The sequence below is a fragment of the Ursus americanus genome, chromosome 3 (genome assembly GCF_024610735.1).
Source record: "Ursus americanus isolate L20-20 chromosome 3, mUrsAme1.1.p, whole genome shotgun sequence".
Lineage (NCBI taxonomy): Eukaryota > Metazoa > Chordata > Mammalia > Carnivora > Ursidae > Ursus > Ursus americanus.
The window spans coordinates 2,331,384-2,348,709 of NC_142129.1; the positions used below are offsets into that span (position 1 = coordinate 2,331,384).

At 42.9% G+C, this 17,326-nt stretch overlaps 1 long non-coding RNA gene across 1 annotated transcript in view; it reads left to right on the plus strand.

Moving 5' to 3' along the window:
• The first annotated feature begins 422 nt into the window (after positions 1-422).
• LOC123789514 (uncharacterized) overlaps positions 423-17,326 on the plus strand; it is a 133,336-nt gene continuing 116,432 nt past the window's right edge. The window contains exons 1-2 of the long non-coding RNA XR_006778831.2: positions 423-512; positions 17,187-17,272. This is a non-coding gene — a long non-coding RNA (uncharacterized LOC123789514). The remainder of the gene's footprint in view (positions 513-17,186; positions 17,273-17,326) is intronic.

A 17,326-nucleotide genomic window follows, 5' to 3' on the forward strand; every position in this document is an offset into this window, starting at 1 on the left:
AGATGTCTTCTGGGTGTGACTGCAGATGGCATGTTAGCAGGAAGCCGTTTACGGCTCTGTTCTTGGGTCACCGGAAGTCTGCAGTGTGGAGAGCAGGCAGGGGGTATCGGGTGTTACCTGATGATGCAGTCAGGCCTGTGGTCTTATCCTGCATCTCTTCTGTTGGAAGATTCTGAAACATTCAGGGACTCGGTACCAGCGTGTTTGCAACATGTTTCGCTTCTGACTCTCTGCGAGCCTGCAGGGAGGACGTCGCTGGTCGCCATGGCGCATGGGCCCGTCCCCTCCCACTTCCTGCCCCGACCCAGGCCAGCGCCCTGAGTGAGCCACCGAGGGCTGCTCCGCACGCTCCCCTTTCTCGCACCGTTGCCCTCCCTGTACACCAGGCACACAGCAGCTACTTACCGCGTGCTTCGTTGCAGGAACAGACGAGTTCCTCTCAGCAGTCCTGATGGGAGGTGGCTGGATTGCTCCGTGATGAGTCCCGCGACAGAGAGATGGTTGCTGTCCAGGTCAGTGTGTGTCATGGTCGGGCAGCTCCATGTTTGGACAAAGTTCCTTCTTCCTGTCACTAAAATGCACCTCCCTGGGAGTCAGCCCCTCGCCCCTGCAGGGACTGTGCCAGTGCCGTACGGCGGTCCTTCGAATCAGTGAGGTCTGTCATCACGCCTACTCAGTTTTTTGCTTAGTTTTTACTTTCCCCAATATTAACATTGATAGCTTTTTCACTAATTTTATCTTTTTAAAAGACTTTAGAGCAGTTTTGGGTTCACAGCAAAGTGGAGAAGAATGTAGGGACAGTTTCTGTGTGCCCCCGACCCCCCGCACCCCCGCACAGCATCCCTCAGCAGAGTGGTGCGGTGGCACGTTTGACAGAACCATGTCCCCATCACCTGGAGTCCGTAGTGCACACATAGGGCGGGGCTGTGCGTTCTGTGGGTTAGTACTCGTGTAGCGATGTGTACCCACCAGGATGGCATCCTGCAGTGTTCTCGCTGCTCTAAAAATCCAGGTTGGTCAGCACCCTCTCAGGATGTCGGTGGCCTGCCTTGGGGCTTGGGACACTGTATCAGTGGCCCGTCTCAGTCAGGTTGCTTCAGATCGGAACTCCTGCAGATGCTGGTGGGTGTCAGCCCCATGGGGCCATTCCTTGCCTCGTCTGCACAGACTAGTGTCGTGTCCTGACCACACCAGACCTTCTGTGGGGGCCACTGTGGGCTACCTTGTCCACTAATTCACTCAGCCCAGATTTATTAAATGCCCAGTGTATGCTGTTGCCAGGATATGACGCCAAGCAAACGAGGCTTAGCTCTGTGGGTGAGGAATATAATCGTCTGTCATCCAATGGACCGTATTTAAACGATGTCATTCAAAACCGCTTCTGGATTATTATCATTTCTTTAACACAAATTGCCGTCCTTAGTTTCCCCTAGATTCTGCAGTTGAGCTTTTGAAGTTAGAACTTTTTATATCATTAGTTTTAGCTAGTTTTTGGTTTTTTGTTTTGTTTTAGCCTGTGAAGTATTTGTGACCCAAGGTATTATTTCTCCTCTGTTCTGTTACATATGCACTTGATGGACACACTTTTTAATATTTTACTCAAATTGTTAAAAGTATTCATCAGGACAGGGTCACCTACAGAGCCTCTTGGCAGACCACTAGATACTTCCTTCCAGGAGGACATGAATCAGCAGGTGTCTCTTCCACATAATCCAGCCCATTATTCATGTGATATAGGGGATTTCTTCCCAGGAGCTATGTTGAAAGTAGGTGTTGATTTGAATGGTGGTTTATTGTAATTAGAAATCCAGTTGTTTGTACAAATTACTTTTCTGGTTAGTTCACGATGATTAAATTTTGGCCTTATCAATAGTCCACTTAAACATCTTCCCGTAAATAGCCTGTATTTGCTCAAGAAGGAGGCATGTTGTGATGGTCACTGACAGCCACAAAAGCAATGGTGTCAGTGTCCCCCCAAACCACGCCTGCCCCTCATTCTTTCATATAGTCTGAATTTACGGGAAGCCAGAAATTCTTCCATGTAGCATGTTGTGAAACCAGAACTGGGTGTCTGAAGAAAGGTTTTCTTATAAGAAGTTAATTCTGAAGACCCAATTATTAATAGGGAAACCAAATCACTGAGGTAAAGTTTAGATATTTTCTAATTATAATTGAGCTGGGGAAATTTAAATCTTTGTGCATTGTGAAGAGACATCATTTATACATTTTACCAGCCTCAGAGCTAGATTTGGGAATACGCCCAGCCAAATTCATAGGGAATTCAGGATACTCCCCCTCTCATTCCAGGGGTGTGTCCAGGCCCTATGAGAAACCAAGTGCTGTCGCTTTTGTTAAGTCTGTTCCTGTGCATTGAATGAGTAATAGATATCTCAGACAGCGAGACTGGGCATTTGAAGGCTCATGCATTTTTTTTTAAAAGATTTATTTATTTATTAGACAGGGAGAGTGAGCAAGTCAGTGGGGGGAGGAGCAGAGGGAGAGAGAGAATCCTGAAGCAGACTCTCCACCGAGTGCAGAGCCTGACGCGGAACTCGATCCCTGACGCGGATCTCGAACCCTGAGATCGTGACCTGAGCTGAAACTAGGAGCCGGCTGCTTAGCTGACCCAGGCGCCCGAGGCTCCTGCATTTCTTAGTGGAGAGTGTGCAGCTAAACGTAAGTGCAGATTGAGAGGTTCTTGCCTGACCTGTGCGTTTATATGACCTTAAATCGCGTGGCCTCATTTTCTCAGCTGGGTTTCAAGATTGCATGCTTGTGAGGAACAGAGGATAGGGAGTAGAAAAAATATTGACAAGCCTGGAGAGGCCCTTGTCGGGAAGGAGTCTTATGTTCTACAGAGGTACAGAGGCTCTTGCTATTTTCCGCTGGCCTTAGTTGAAATGATGGCTGCATGGCGCGTCTGTGTAGTATTACTGTTACCCTCCGTTAGGGTGAAGTAATAGTTCTCAGGGAGACCTTGGCGCTTTCTGATACGTACTCTTGTCGGAGAGTTACTTCCTCCACACTGATTGGTCTTCTACTGTTTACTTCCTTCACTAACATTTATGATATTTCTAATCACATTCTTATTTATGTTTCCCCATTTGACTATGAATTCTTGATATCGGGGAATCAAGCCTTGTTTTATACACCGGTGTGTACTTTGGCCCCTAGCAGAGTGCCTGACACATAGTAGGCACTTGACTTCAAACCGAAGTTGAAATTAAAGTGTGTCTTTGAAGATCTGAAATTTAAACCTCTCATGCTGCCTCCAAAATTATGCCAAGATCCCGTCCTCGGGCATTGTGTGGTGGCTGGGTTGGAGATCTTCAGCATCCCTGCACTGGGTACCCTCAAACCAGCATGGGTTTAGGACTAAGGACTTACCATGTGGCTGAACCCGTTCCTCAGTGTTCTGGAGATCCCAGAGGAAGAGGGGTCTCATCATTAAGAAGTTTGTGGTCTAATTGAAGGGTCTAGACCAACTCATGCAAAATGATCAGTGACCATTACTAGGTAACCTATAACCACGGGAGCAGACGACTGGGACAGTAGGACTCCAGGAGAAAGAGATGGTTGCTTACAAACAGGCCCTGTTCTTGGGCATGCTCCCCAAATCACCCTCTGCATTCACATGGGTTGTGCAGAAGGAATGCAGTGAGGGGCCTGTTGATTGGGCTTTCGTTGAACTTGGCCAGGGAGGGACGGGCATGGGAACGGCGTCCAGTGCTAGTCAGAGTCATGAGCTCTGTGTTCAGATTGCCTCGTACCCCTGTTGGCAGTCCTTGGTTTCATGCCTCACTCTTGGCCTCCTCTTTCAGGATCACAGGAGCAGACTTGTGTTCTTTATTTTGGCCCTTCCCCGGAAAGCCTAGCATAGTGTGGCTTTAGTGACAAATAGTGGCTGCTCAGTGCCCGTGGGTACCCGGGGATATTTTAGTATGTACGTGTGCCTGGGGCCATTGCGGTTTCGGACCCAGAGCCATCTGGAGAGCTGTCTGAGGCAGACCTGGGTTTCTTGACAGCGGCCTGTCAATGGAGCATGGTAGCACAGGCTCTGAGTCTCCGGGATGCATTGGCTGGTGCATCACACGCACACACACGCACATCCCTATACAAGATCCTGAGACCCTCTGTCCCCACCACACTCTTCATTCCTACTGAGATGTTTATACCACATTTTGTGGGAGTGGCTGCATCATCTGATTAGCTGTACCTAGACCGGATATCCTGGGATTGATTGAAATTGGAAAGACCAAAGTTGGTGGTAGTTGGAGAGGCTGGTAGATAACCCGTGCTGGGGAGGTCCACACGGATAGAAGGACAGTCACTGGCTGGGCTGGTCGTCTGGGATGGGGATCTGCAAGGACATGAGAAGATTCCAAGCATCAAGGAGCAGAGTAGTGGGCAGATGCCTAACAGAGAACAAGGTAAGAACCTGATATTAGAACTGGGACTTCTGATAGGGACTCGGCTTCAAGAACAAGCCACAGGAGAAGCCCACCCCTCAGAGCTCGGGTGCTGGCAGGACAGGGCCAGGTGTGAGTCCCAGGGTAGTACACATTCCGCTGTCTGAGGTCAGATTATTCCAGCTTCCTGGGACCGCAGGTGGGGGCCAGGTGGCTGCCGTGTGGGAAGGATGTACATTAGGGACAGGGTCAACTAGTTGCCCCTAACATTACCAACAAGAATCAGTTTAAAGTTATTTTTTAAGGCATATTTGTAATTCGAAAGGAAGAATGGCTTTTATATTAAAGGAGGCCTTTTTAAATTTAAGGATAAATTCGGGGACAAAGAGGGTCATTTTGGATGACCCGCCCCTCAGGAGGGACACCTGTAACATGGTCTCATTCTGCCTGGTCACAATGCTGCCTGGATATGTGGGGTACAAATTCTTTTAAAAACATTGATCCAGAGTTAGAATCACATCCAAGGAAAAACATATTGTACTTTATTTTTGGTGAAATTGGTGAAATCACTATGTGTGATGGTGCATGTCTCCCTGTTTATTGAAGAAATAATTACTGAACAATATGACAAGCACTTTCCTTGCTCTGGGGGGGATGCAAGTAATACCAAATATTCAAAAGCTTGTCCTTTTCTAGCTGAGTAGAGACCTGAAAAGTGAAAAGAAGGCCATCACTCAAAGATTAGTCGATGAACTATTAAGCATCTAGTTTTGTGTGCCAGGCACTGTGGGCACAAAAGTAAAGAATAAAATGCAATCCATGTTCTCTGCTGTCGTGAGACAGGCAATAAACAGGTAACACTTCCTTCCGTCATGCATATATGCACTGTTTATTCATTTACTCATCGACTTAACAAATATTTATTGAGCACCTGCCATATAGGGGGCTCTGGGAATACAGCAGTAAACAAACCAGAAAAATTCTTCTATTCAGGGAGCATTTCTTCTAGTGCAATGAGAAGGACAATCAATGAAATAAGTAAAATGTATATTATGTTAGATACAGTTAGGGAGTGTTGGGGGAAGGGCTGCGATTTTAAATGGCACCAGAACATTTGAGTAAAGGAGGTAAGGAAGAGTGCCCCCCAGACATCTGTGTGAAGAGCACGGACCAGGGCCCTGGTGTGTCCTGGGACCCTCCAGGAGGCCAGTGGGCTGGAGCCAAGAGGCTGGAGGGTCGGTGGGGTTGAGGCCCAGCCAGTGGGCAGCCCGTGGGCAGCACCAAGAAGCAGGCAGTGCAGAGGGGACACGGCTTGTGTTTTGTTTGTTTCTAAGTTGAGTGCTATCAGGGAACATTCATCTGATAACGGGAATTATCTGGTAGAAAAGAGAGACCCCACACCATGGGAGAGGGAAGTTTGATTGTAGGGGTGTGAGCAGTGGGTGCACATTGGGGGTTGGTCTTAGATCCTCTTTGTGAAACAGCAGAGACAGAGGACATAGGGACAGATGCAGGTAGATTGGAGGGCTTGGGAGGTGAGAGGGATGTAGGATAGTTTACGGACCATTAATTTTGGAGGATGTGGTACATGGAAGTTTGGAAGGGAGGAGGAGGAGGCAGGGACTGGCTGTCAGTGACATGTGGGAGTGGGTTTCATAGGGAGCCGAGCAGCACTGTCTGGCATTGTGAGTGTTCTCTTGAGACCACTGGCCACACACTTGATGTGAGTCTTGTTAGCAGATTGAGGGATTTTCTGCAGCAACTTTCACCTGCTCAGATGCAGATAGCTGGGCTTGACCAGAGTTAGGGATTTTCCAGGTGAGCAAAATTTGCATTAATTAATCTGAACAGGAGAGCAAGGGAGGTAAAGCTATTAGTAACAGTTGTAGTGAAATCTCAGAGTCGAAGCTGGAGAAGGAGGGACTGAGGGTCCAGGGTGGTGAGGGGTGTGATGCACAGAGACTCGGCCGGGTCTGAGCAGTGTACTGGGAGCAGTGATGAGGCCGCAGCGTGGAATGTCCCAGACTGAGGGTGGGGACGTGGTGTGGTCTAGCGTCTACCCTTTGAGAGGTATCTAATGTTGGTGGAGGATGGGATTGTTAGAGTTAAGACGGTTAAGGAATTGAAAGTTCAGATAGGAGATGGATCATTTAAAGCAACAATTTATGGGAGGTGTTGTCAGGGGGCCTCTGTAACATCTGGAAACAGTTTGGTTGTCCCAGCTGGGAGGGGCTCCTGGCATCTAGCGGACAGAGCCCAAGGATGGTGCTACACATCCCACGATGTACGCAACAGCACCCCACACAAATTATCTGGCCCCAAATGCTGGTAAGTGCCACTGTGGAGAAGCCCTGGTCCAAGGTGGTATTGGAGTCCACAGGAAGGAGCGAGGTGAGAGGGTCAGCCATGAACTAGGGAGAGCCACAGAATAGGAAAGGATAGTAAAGTTTGATTCCATGTCCTTGAATGAATCTTTTTGTTTATTACAGAAGAGGGGGAGGTGGTTCAGAAGTGCAGTGAGGGCAAGGAGTCATGTGACAGATGGGTCGTGAAGGCAGTGTCCCCAGAGCACCGCCAGTTGTGGTTGGAGCAGGAGGAGAATGTGCAGGGAGGTGGGAAACTTGCTGTTGGTAGGCATGACTTTAGGGCCAAGAGCAAGGTTGGGAGAACAGGGTGGGGGAGCCCAGAGTCTTGTGGGGACTTCTCATCAGAAGTGATCATTCAGGTCACTGAATGATCATTATGCATTATGCATATGAAGCATAATGAGATGGATCTTTGAAATCTCCGAGGCTGAGGGGGTTTAAGATTTGGGCCAGCTGCTTTATGCCCTGAGTACATAGTCACCAAAGACCACGGAAGTGGTCTTACCCACAGAAGGAGGTGCTGTTTCAACCTGCAGTAGAGGGTCCTATGGTTCGTGTGAGGAAGAATGGGAATGTTTCCCCTCTGAACCTGCTCTGAAAACACAGTAGACTTTATTTGAGATAATTTGTGTTAATGCCAATCTAATAAATGTGAGGAGGAGGAGAAATCCTTAGTGTTTTAAAGATTTTCCATAACAATCTTCACTGGTTCTCATCAACTATTTATGACGTGCATTTGGATAAAACATTCTAACATGTAAATATATGTAATAGGGACTCATTTGGAATTCTTGAACAATAGGAAAGCACTATGGTGCTGGTGGGAGTGGGGATGGTGGCAAGTAGGTGTGTTTCAAAACTTTCTTAAAGCCCTGGAAGTACTAAAGTGCTAAATATTTAGTGGCCTTCAGGACCATTAATATTTCTTAATTTTATTATATTTTAAAGATGTTATTGTGAAATATACATATGAAAAAGTGTGTTAAGTGTGAAGGAAGGTTAATAAATAATTTCAAGCAAAAATATATGGATCCACCACCCTTACCGTATTGCTTCCTTCTTCTCCACAATTTCTTTGACATCTGTGGTAATTATTTCCTTGCTTCTCTTTACCATTTTGCCACCTATATGTGCATCCTGAAACCACATAGTATGGAAAGTCTATCTGGGACTTTATACTAATTAAATCATGTGGTCTCTTTTTTTGTGTCTTGCTTCTCTTGCCCAACATTATGTTAGTGAAGTTCACCCACATAGTTGCCTGGCATTATAGTTTTCTTTTCATTTCATATGGCTTCATTTTTATTTATGTATGGTTTTCCCTTGTATGAACATACCAAAGTGTATTTATCCACTCTCCCATTGATCACCATGTGCTGTTTTCAAGTTTTGGCTATTGCACAAAAACACTGCAAAGAATGTTCTTTTACATGGGTGTTGCTGTACATATGCATGAGATTATTTAGGGAAAAATGAGGAGTGACAATGCTGGATTGAAGAGTAGGTCTGTGTTCAACATTACAGGTTGACAAGATTGACAGTGCTAAGTGTTGGGGAGATGTGGGATGTTTGTAAATTTCATCACTGCCAGTGGATGTCAAAATATTCTCCTAAATGATGTAGCAATTTTCATATCCACCAGCTTCTCAGCGCACCTCCTACCCTCGTGTTTCTAGCACCTCTAGGTTAGTATGAGCAATGGGACAGCTCAACCCATGAGTCCCATTTTCTGTAGCCTGGTGTCACAGAAATGATGAAAATAACAAATACTCCACATCTCACCAACACTTTGTATTGTCAGACTGGTGGGGTATAGTGGTATTTCATTGTGAGTGTTTCTTTTTCTTCTATATTTTTAAAAATTATTACCATATTATTTTCATCAAGATATATAGCAATGATAGCTAGTTTCCTTTTAAATCTCAGACTTAAATATTATGATTTTTAAAAAAATTTTTTTAATATGTTATGTTAGTCACCATACAGTACATCATTAGTTTTTGATGTAATGTTCCATGATTTATTATTTGCATATAACACCCAGTGCTCCATGCAATATGCACCCTCCTTAATACCCATCACCGGCCTAGCCCATCCCCCACCTCCCTCCCCTCTGAAACCCTCAGTTTGTTTCCCAGAGTCCATAGTCTCTCGTGGTTCATTTCTCCCTCCGTTTACCCCCCCCATTCTTCCCTTCCTTCTCCTACTGAGATCAGTAAATATTAGGAATTTTACTCTCATTTTAAATTTATATTGCCCTACAGAGAAAAAAAAGAAGACAAACATTCATAAAGCTTGGACACACCGTCATGATTAGCTGGGCTAGTAAACATGGTTGACTCTTTCTCAGGTTTAGGCTCTAGTAAAATGAAGCCAGCTTACAATATTTTTAATAGAACAGTACAATAAAAAAGGTTGATTAGTTCTAAACCAGGTAAGGAAAGGGGGCAAGAAGGACATTTTGTTTCAGAAATAGATTTTTTGAAGATTTGCAGTTTATCAGGTTTTTTTTTTTTAACCCAAATGAATTTTAGGGGATACAATCAACATGAGCTTCAGAGTATTGTCTATGGGAGATGGTTGTGGTTACCTTTCTGGGGAGGGAGATGGCAAGTTTAGATGAATTCTGCAATACTTTTCAATGTACTGCTCTACTCGGCTTGGCTTCAGAGTATGAGAAAAAATCTCCACTGGTGGTCTTAACATGGTCTGGTCCACAGGACTTGTTCGAGGTACTGTAAGAACTCCTGCTGGGAAAAGTAAAGGAAGAGAAACATCTCATGCTGGTTCAGGTTAGAGTTTGGTCATAGGAACTATTGAGCTTATCGTAAGACTAGACTCAAAATCCACAATGTGGAAGTTGAAATTTGTAATGATGGAATAGCTCAGTCAGATTAACTGTCCCATAGTTAATCACAAAATCTGAACAACTGTGTGTGTGTGTGGGCGTGGTTAAAGGAGTGTAACTGATAAGTAGGTAGAACTAGAGGAGAGACTACCTTTCAAATTCAAGCACTTGGTAACAGTTTTGAGTTCACACCTTTTTGCCTTCTGGTACTCCACGATCTGTGGCTTTGCAGAGGAGAAACCTTGCAGTGTTTCTGGACTGAGGTGTTAGAAGAGAGAATTTGGAGCTGGCAGATCATCTGGAAAGAGGGAAAATCCTGAAAAAGAGAGTGCCGCAAATCTGCATTTAAAATCCACCCAAATAATAGGCTAACTGCTAAATTATGCTTGTGTGTGGGAGATCCCAGAAAATCTGGTGGAAGGCAGCATCTGAAAGCCAATGTACTTAAACAGAGGTGTTAGCTCTTGTTTGCTGTGGAGCACGGAGTTTGAGCCAGCCTAATTAACTGCTTTCTAAAATAAAAATCCAGAGCAGCATAAAAGAATCCAGAGCAGCATAAAAGAATCCAGAGACTTCAGTGTCTTCCTCATAATGACTTGTATTTAATAATAATACAAAAACTAGATACATGAAGAAACAAGAAAATGTGACTCCTAATCAAGAAAAAAAGAAGCAGCAGCAAATAATAATTTTGAATGAATCAGATATTGCCATGAGCAGACAAATACCCTGAAGCACCTAATAAAGTGTGTGCTAGAACCTGAAGGAAAACAGATGCGCGATGAACGTGTAGGTGGCAACTCTGGCGAAGGACTGTACATAGAGATTGTGGACCTTCAGTGTTCAGTAAGAGAAATTAAAATTCACAGAATTGACTTAAAAGAATGTAGGTGGCAGAGGAATCATCGAACTTGAAAATAGGTCAATAGAAATGATCAATTCTGAAGTAGAAAAAAGCATTGAAGAAAATAAACAGAGCCTCCAAAACCTGTGGAGAAATATTGAGTTATCTAATATATGGTAATTAGAATCCCCAAAAGAGATGAGAAAGATAATGGAACACAAAAATACATTTGAAGTAATCATGGTTAATAATGTCTCAAATTGGATTAAAGACATCAAGTTACAAATACAGCAAGCTTAAAGAACCCTGAGTGCAAAAAAAAAAAAAAAATCAACCCACACACGTAGGCATATGGTAGTTAAGTTACTAAAATACAAATATAAAACATTAAAAAGCAGTTAGAGAAAAATGGCATGTTACATAAGGTGAAGGATCATACAGTTAACAGCAGATTTCTTACCAGAGACCAAAGAAACCAGAAGACGATGGAATGACATTTTTAAAGTGAGGCAATAAAAAAAGTGTCAGGGCCCCTGGGTGGCTCAGTTGGTTGAGTCCGACTCTTGGTTTCAGCTCAGGTCACGATCTCAGGGTCATGAGATTGAGCCCCGTGTAGGACTCCACACTCAGTGCCAAGTCTGCTTGAGATTCTCTCTCTCTCTCTCCCTCTGCCCCTCCACTTGTTCGTGTTTTCTCTCTAAAATAAATTAATAAATCTTTTTAAAAAAGTATCAGCCTAGAATTCTATATCGATGAAGCTAGTCTTCAACATTGAAGGCCAAGAGACATTCCAGGACTGTGCTGTCCAGTTCAGTGTCACTGGTGAAAGCTATTGAGCATTTAAATATGAGTTGTCTGAACGGAGATGTAAGTGTAAAATAAACACCAAATTTCACAGACTTGGCATGAATAAAAAAAGGTAAACTATATCAGTAATAATTTTACTACACTGAGTGCATGTTGAAATGATATTTTAGATATGTTGAGTTAGATAAAACATATTAATGCAATTTTTAAAATGAACATGAAAGACATTTTGGATAAACAAGCATTAGGAAAATTCACGTGCAGCATACTTACACTAATAAATGCTAAAGAAAGTTCTTCAGATTAAAGAGAAATAACAGGTGGTAATTGGATTGAGAAGATTTAGTGAACATCACTGGAAATGGTAAATACATGGGTAAACACTATATTGATATTTTTCTTCTCTTAATTTTTAAAGAAGACAAAAGAATTTTTAAAAATACAAATTATGAAACTATTCTACTATGAATGCAGAGGTAATATATATGAAAGCAATAGTACATGGGGGGAGGAAACTATAGTATTTTAAGATCCCTGTATTTTATGTGAGGTAATACAATAGTAAATATAAAATCTCTGTAATAACTTATAGATGTACATTGTGATCTCTAGAGCAACCACTAAAAAATTTTTAAAGAATATAGCTAAAAAGCCTATACAGGGATTAAAATAGAATGCCAAAAAAACTGTGATTAACCTAAAAGAAGGCAAGAAAGGAGAAACTGAGAAACCAAAAACAAACAAGATAAATAGAAAACAAAGAGTAAAATGGTAGACCTAAATTAAACCATATTAATACTCGATAGAAATATAAATGACTGAAACACCAATGAAGAGGCACAGATTGTTGGACTTGATAAAAAAGCAAGGTCAGCTATATGTTGCCCTAAGAGAGAAACTTCAGGTTTATATATATATTTAAATTTAGTGCACTAAACATACTGCAAAGGTAATCACTAAAAATTAGAGTAGCTACAGTAATACCAGGTAAAATAGACTTTGAGACAAAGCATATTGCAAAAAGTAAAGAAGGACATTTTATGATGAAGGGCTGCATCAGCAAAACATAACTAAAAATTTATATAAACTTAGTAACAGAGTTTCAGAATACATGCACCAAAACAGAGAAGAGACATAAATGCAGTATCATAGTAAAATTGTTCTCAATAATCTATAAAAACGAGACAAAAAGTCAGTAAAGATATAAGATCCAAACAATAAATGATGATTATAAATTAATACATTTATAAATCTGTACATTTAAATTATAAATCTAAGTTATAGGATCTAAATGACTTAATCGACATTTATGGAAACTCCATGCAACACTGCAGAATCTGTGTTATTTTCAAGCATACATGCAATGCTTATCACAGTAACTCACACGCTGAGCCGTAAAACAACACTCAGTCAATTTCAAGAGATTGAAATATTACAGAGTCTGTCTTATGGCCACAGTGGAATTGCATTTGAAATCAATAAGAATAAGAGCTCTAGAAAAATAACAAATATTTATGTTAAATGATGAACTTCAAAAAAAACTGAAATGTCAATGAAGAAATCACAGTGGGAAAGAGAAATAACTCAAACTGAATGAAAATGAAAATACTACATATAAGATTTTATGGAGCATAGTTGAAGCTGTGCTTAGAGGGAAATTTATAACTCCAAAATGTTTATTTTAGAAAGGAAGTGATTTAAATCAATGATCTAATTTCCCACTTTAAGAAACTAGAGAAAAAATGAGCATGTGATACCCAAAGTCACTGTAAGGAGGAAAATCATGGAGGTAGGAGCAGAAATAAGTGAAACAGGAAGGTACGAAAACAACAGAGAACATGATAACACTCAACGAGACCTTTGAAAATATTAATAGAACTAATAAATCCCTGGCTATAACGGCTCAGAAAAAAGAGAAAACATAATAGTATCAGTAATGAAAGAGGGGAGATCATTATAGATCTTACAGGCATCAAAAGTATAATAAGGAGATATTATAAACAACTTTATGCCAATAAATTTAATAAATTTATTGATAATTTGTCAATAAATGACAAATTAAAATGGACAAATTCCTTAAAAAGTATAACTTACCAAAAATGACATAAGAACAAAGAAAAAATCGGAATAGGTTTTGTTATCTATCAAAGACCTTAAACTTTCTCAGAATAATGTCCCACAAAGAGAACTCCAGGCCCAGATGATTTCACTAGTGAATTCTTTCAAACACCTAAGGAAGAAATATTACCAATCCTACAAAATTCTTTTAGAAAATAGAGAAAGAGCAATGGGTGTATACACAATGAATGAATCATCAAACACTACATCAAAAACTAATGATGTACTATATGTTGGCTAGTTGAACATAATAAAAAAACAAATTAAAAAGAAGAAGATGTGGCATATATACAATGGAATAATATTCAGCCATAAAAATGAAGTCTTACCATTTGTAATGACGTGGATGGAGCTAAGCAAAATAAGTCAGGCAGAGAAACATAAACGTCATATGATCTCACTCATACATGGAATTTAGAAAACAAAACAGATGAACATGGAGGAAAGAAAAAAAAGAGGGAGGCAAACCATAAGAGACTCTTAACTATAGAGAACAGACGGAGGGCTGCTGGAGGGGTCGTGGGTAAGGGGTCGGGCTAAATGAGTGATGGGCATTAAGGAGGGTGTTTGTTGGGATGAGCACTGGGTGTTATATGTAAGTGATGAATTACTAAATTCTACTCCTGAAACTAATATTACACTATATTTTAACCAACTGGAATTTAAATGAAAGCTTTAAAAAAAGAATAAAAAAATAGAAAACACACAAAAAAAGAAAGAAAATTTCAACACATCTTATGAGGGTAGTGTACTTGTGATGCCAAAGCCTGACAAAGGACTCACAGAAAAAGAACATTGTAGACCACTGTCTCTTAGGAAGATCGATGGTAAAATCTCTAGTAAGGTGGTAACGCACGGAATCCAGCAACACGTTACAAACATCATGGCCAGATGAGCTTGATCCTGTGAATGCAAAGTTGGTTTAATGTTTGAAAACCAGTATATCCCACCATAGTCACTGAATAAAGATAAAAGGGTGTATTTATCTCAATAGTTGCAGAAAAAAGCGTTTGATAAAAACTAAGATAAAAAATGAGACTCTCAAGGAACTAGTGATAGAGGGAACTTCCTCAGTCTGGTAGAACGCAGCTACAGAGACCTTCACGTCACATAATCCCCAAAGTTGAAAGACTGGATGCTTTCCCCCAAGATTGGGAACAGCTCAGAGAGGCCTGCTGTCATCACCTCCGTTCAACATTGTACTGGTGGTCCTCACCAGTGTAGGAAGGTGGGGAAAAGAAGAAGCATACGAATTAGCAATGAAGACATGAAATGGTCCTTGTTCATAGACAACCTGATTGTTTACATAGAAAATTCTAAATTGTTGACAACAACAGCAGCTTATTAGAATACATATGTGTATTTAACAAAGTTTTGGGGTAAAAGGTCAATATTCAAAAATACAATTGAATTTGTATATACCAGTAGCAAACAATTGGAAAATAAAATTAGAAAAATTCAGGTGTAATTGTGCCAAAAAAGCATAAAATCACTCCCCTCTCCGAGATACCCCTTTGTGGATGACTGGCATTGTTACAGGGTAGAAAGAAGAAAGGACATTGATTTTCAACTTTTGACATCCCGAATAGGATTTTTATGATGACAAAATAATCATGAATTCCAGGCTTTGTCAGGAGAGGAAATCTTTTCTAAGGTCCTTTATTCCCAGGAGGCTACTGAGAGCAGGTCCGTGGAGCAGACTGCGTGTGCCTGGTGGGGAGCCCAGGACAGGAGGCACGGGGCGTGAAGAGCTGAGTGCTTCTGACCCGCACCCCGAGGCAGGGAGCGGGGAGGAGAGCAGCATAGGGCAGGCAGGAGACGCTACCCCCTCCCCTGCCCCCACAGGGTTAAGGTTCCAGAGAGCGCTGTGTGCAGAAAATCAAGAGCAGGGGCATTCAGCACACCCGCCGCCAGGCCCTGGCAGGAGCTCTACGTCTGTCTTGGTGCCGGAGCTGACATGATGCCGTAGCATGGTGAGGGGCTGGCGGGCTGTGTGGGTGCATGGGCCTGTGGCCATACTCCAGGCTTTCCCATGGTCTGCAGCGGGGCGGAGGGGAATCTAGCCCCAAGGATATCTCGAGCTGTTTTGATGTGTGGCCCTCGCCCCACCCTGCTCTGGCCACTGGACACAGGCTCCTCTTGCCCTGGAGCAGGGGCAGACTCAGAAGGAGCAAAGCCGCTTGAGCGCCAGGTCTAAGTGCCAGCCTTTTTGCAACTGGTCTACCTTCTCAGGGATTCAGTCAGCATCTGGCACATTTCTGTCATACTACACCCAGCCCAGTGCTCACCGGAAAGTGCTCTGACCCCCCAGTCTCGCTTTTCCCAGTAAAATATCCAGGGTTCTGAGGGCACGGGCATGGATTTTTTTTTTAATGTTTATTTTAGCAAATAGCAATCAGCATAGTGCCACCGAAATAAATGCCCAATAAATGTTAGCTGATGGCAGCAGCACACAAGGAAATGGGTCAGTTCTGTGTATTTGGGGGCTGCGTTTGGCTAGGATCCACTCCCAAGTGGCACCTGCTGCTTTCTCAGGGGTTAAGTGTGGCTCACAAAACAGTGTGGGTTTTTTGTATTTCTTTCATACATGTAATGAAAGAACCTATCTTTAATGATGCTGATGTGAAATGTGTCTTCCCGTGATGGCATCAAGTAGCTGATTTATTTAAATATTTCCAAGGTCCTTGTGTTCCAAACATTATCTCTGAAAGAGGCTGAAGTTGCAGTGTTAGATAACATCGTTCTAAATGGAGAGGCATTTTAGTGAAGTATTTTGTGTATAGGACTGCTGTGTGGACAGTAGATCATAATTTCCAACAAATGATGGTGTTCTCCTTCTGAAAGCCGTCTCAGAGAGGTGTTTCTGTGATTCAGACGTGCAGTGTGTGTGAGTGGGACTCTTTCAAAGGTTCCGGTACAGGTAGACACACCTGGTCTGCTGCTGAGTCTCCTTGGTGAGAGCCGTTTGGCTCCTTGCCTCACACAGGTGGAGGAGGATGGTGAGCCGCCTGGACAGGGCAGCCTGCTTCCTGCTGAGGGCAGGAGTGGCGGTCCCCACTCGCCGCTGTGCAGCCGGGGAGCTGAGCGGCAGGCCTGCGTCGGGTCCTGCCCCGCGGACCTGCAGCAAGACAGTCCGGAGCGATGCTGTCCCTAACCCCAACCCTATGCGATGCGGGTCTTCACGTGCACTAGGCAGGCTGACGTACCCAGCTGCCCTGCTCAAGTTACAAAACTTCAGAAAGGACATAAAAATTTTGGAATTTGTTCCCTAGCATAAAAATCGTCCCCATAAACATTTATTTGCAGCTGTGCCCAAACGCTGATAGATTTACCCCATAAACCAGGGATCAGTAAACACTGTACCTTACAAAGAGCTGAACAAGTCCTTGCTCATCAGACACTTAATTGCAGTGGTTCTCCCAAGCCGCACAAACTGAATCACCAACCACAAGGGAGGCTCTGTGTTTGACATAACTGCTTCTGTCCTTGTTTTTCCACCTGTTAAAATGAAAGATTCTTGGAATATCTAATATGTAAAGCTTGTTTATGATGCAAATATACAGATGCCCTTTCATCTCCCAACTGCTTTGATGTCGTGATAGGGAGCTTTTCGAGCCACCTCCTCGCAGACGCTCACCCGAGATGTTATCTGGTGAGCAAACTTGTGTGCCCAGTGTAAATATGTGGGAACCAATTACGGGATGCTTCTGCTTCCAGGACCTTCTGTGAGGGATTGGGCCACTTCTAAATTAATAGAAAGATGAGAAGACTTTGTGGATTCGTTTTCCCTTAAGGTTTGGAATTGTGTGAGGAGCACCAAGGTGAGGGAAGCCTGCTGAGACAGGAGAAGGGGCGGCTCATCAGTGCCTCGGGACCGCGGGTAAGTCCTGCTGGGGAATGTTCCTCCGTGGATGTGGCCCTTGCCCACAGAGAT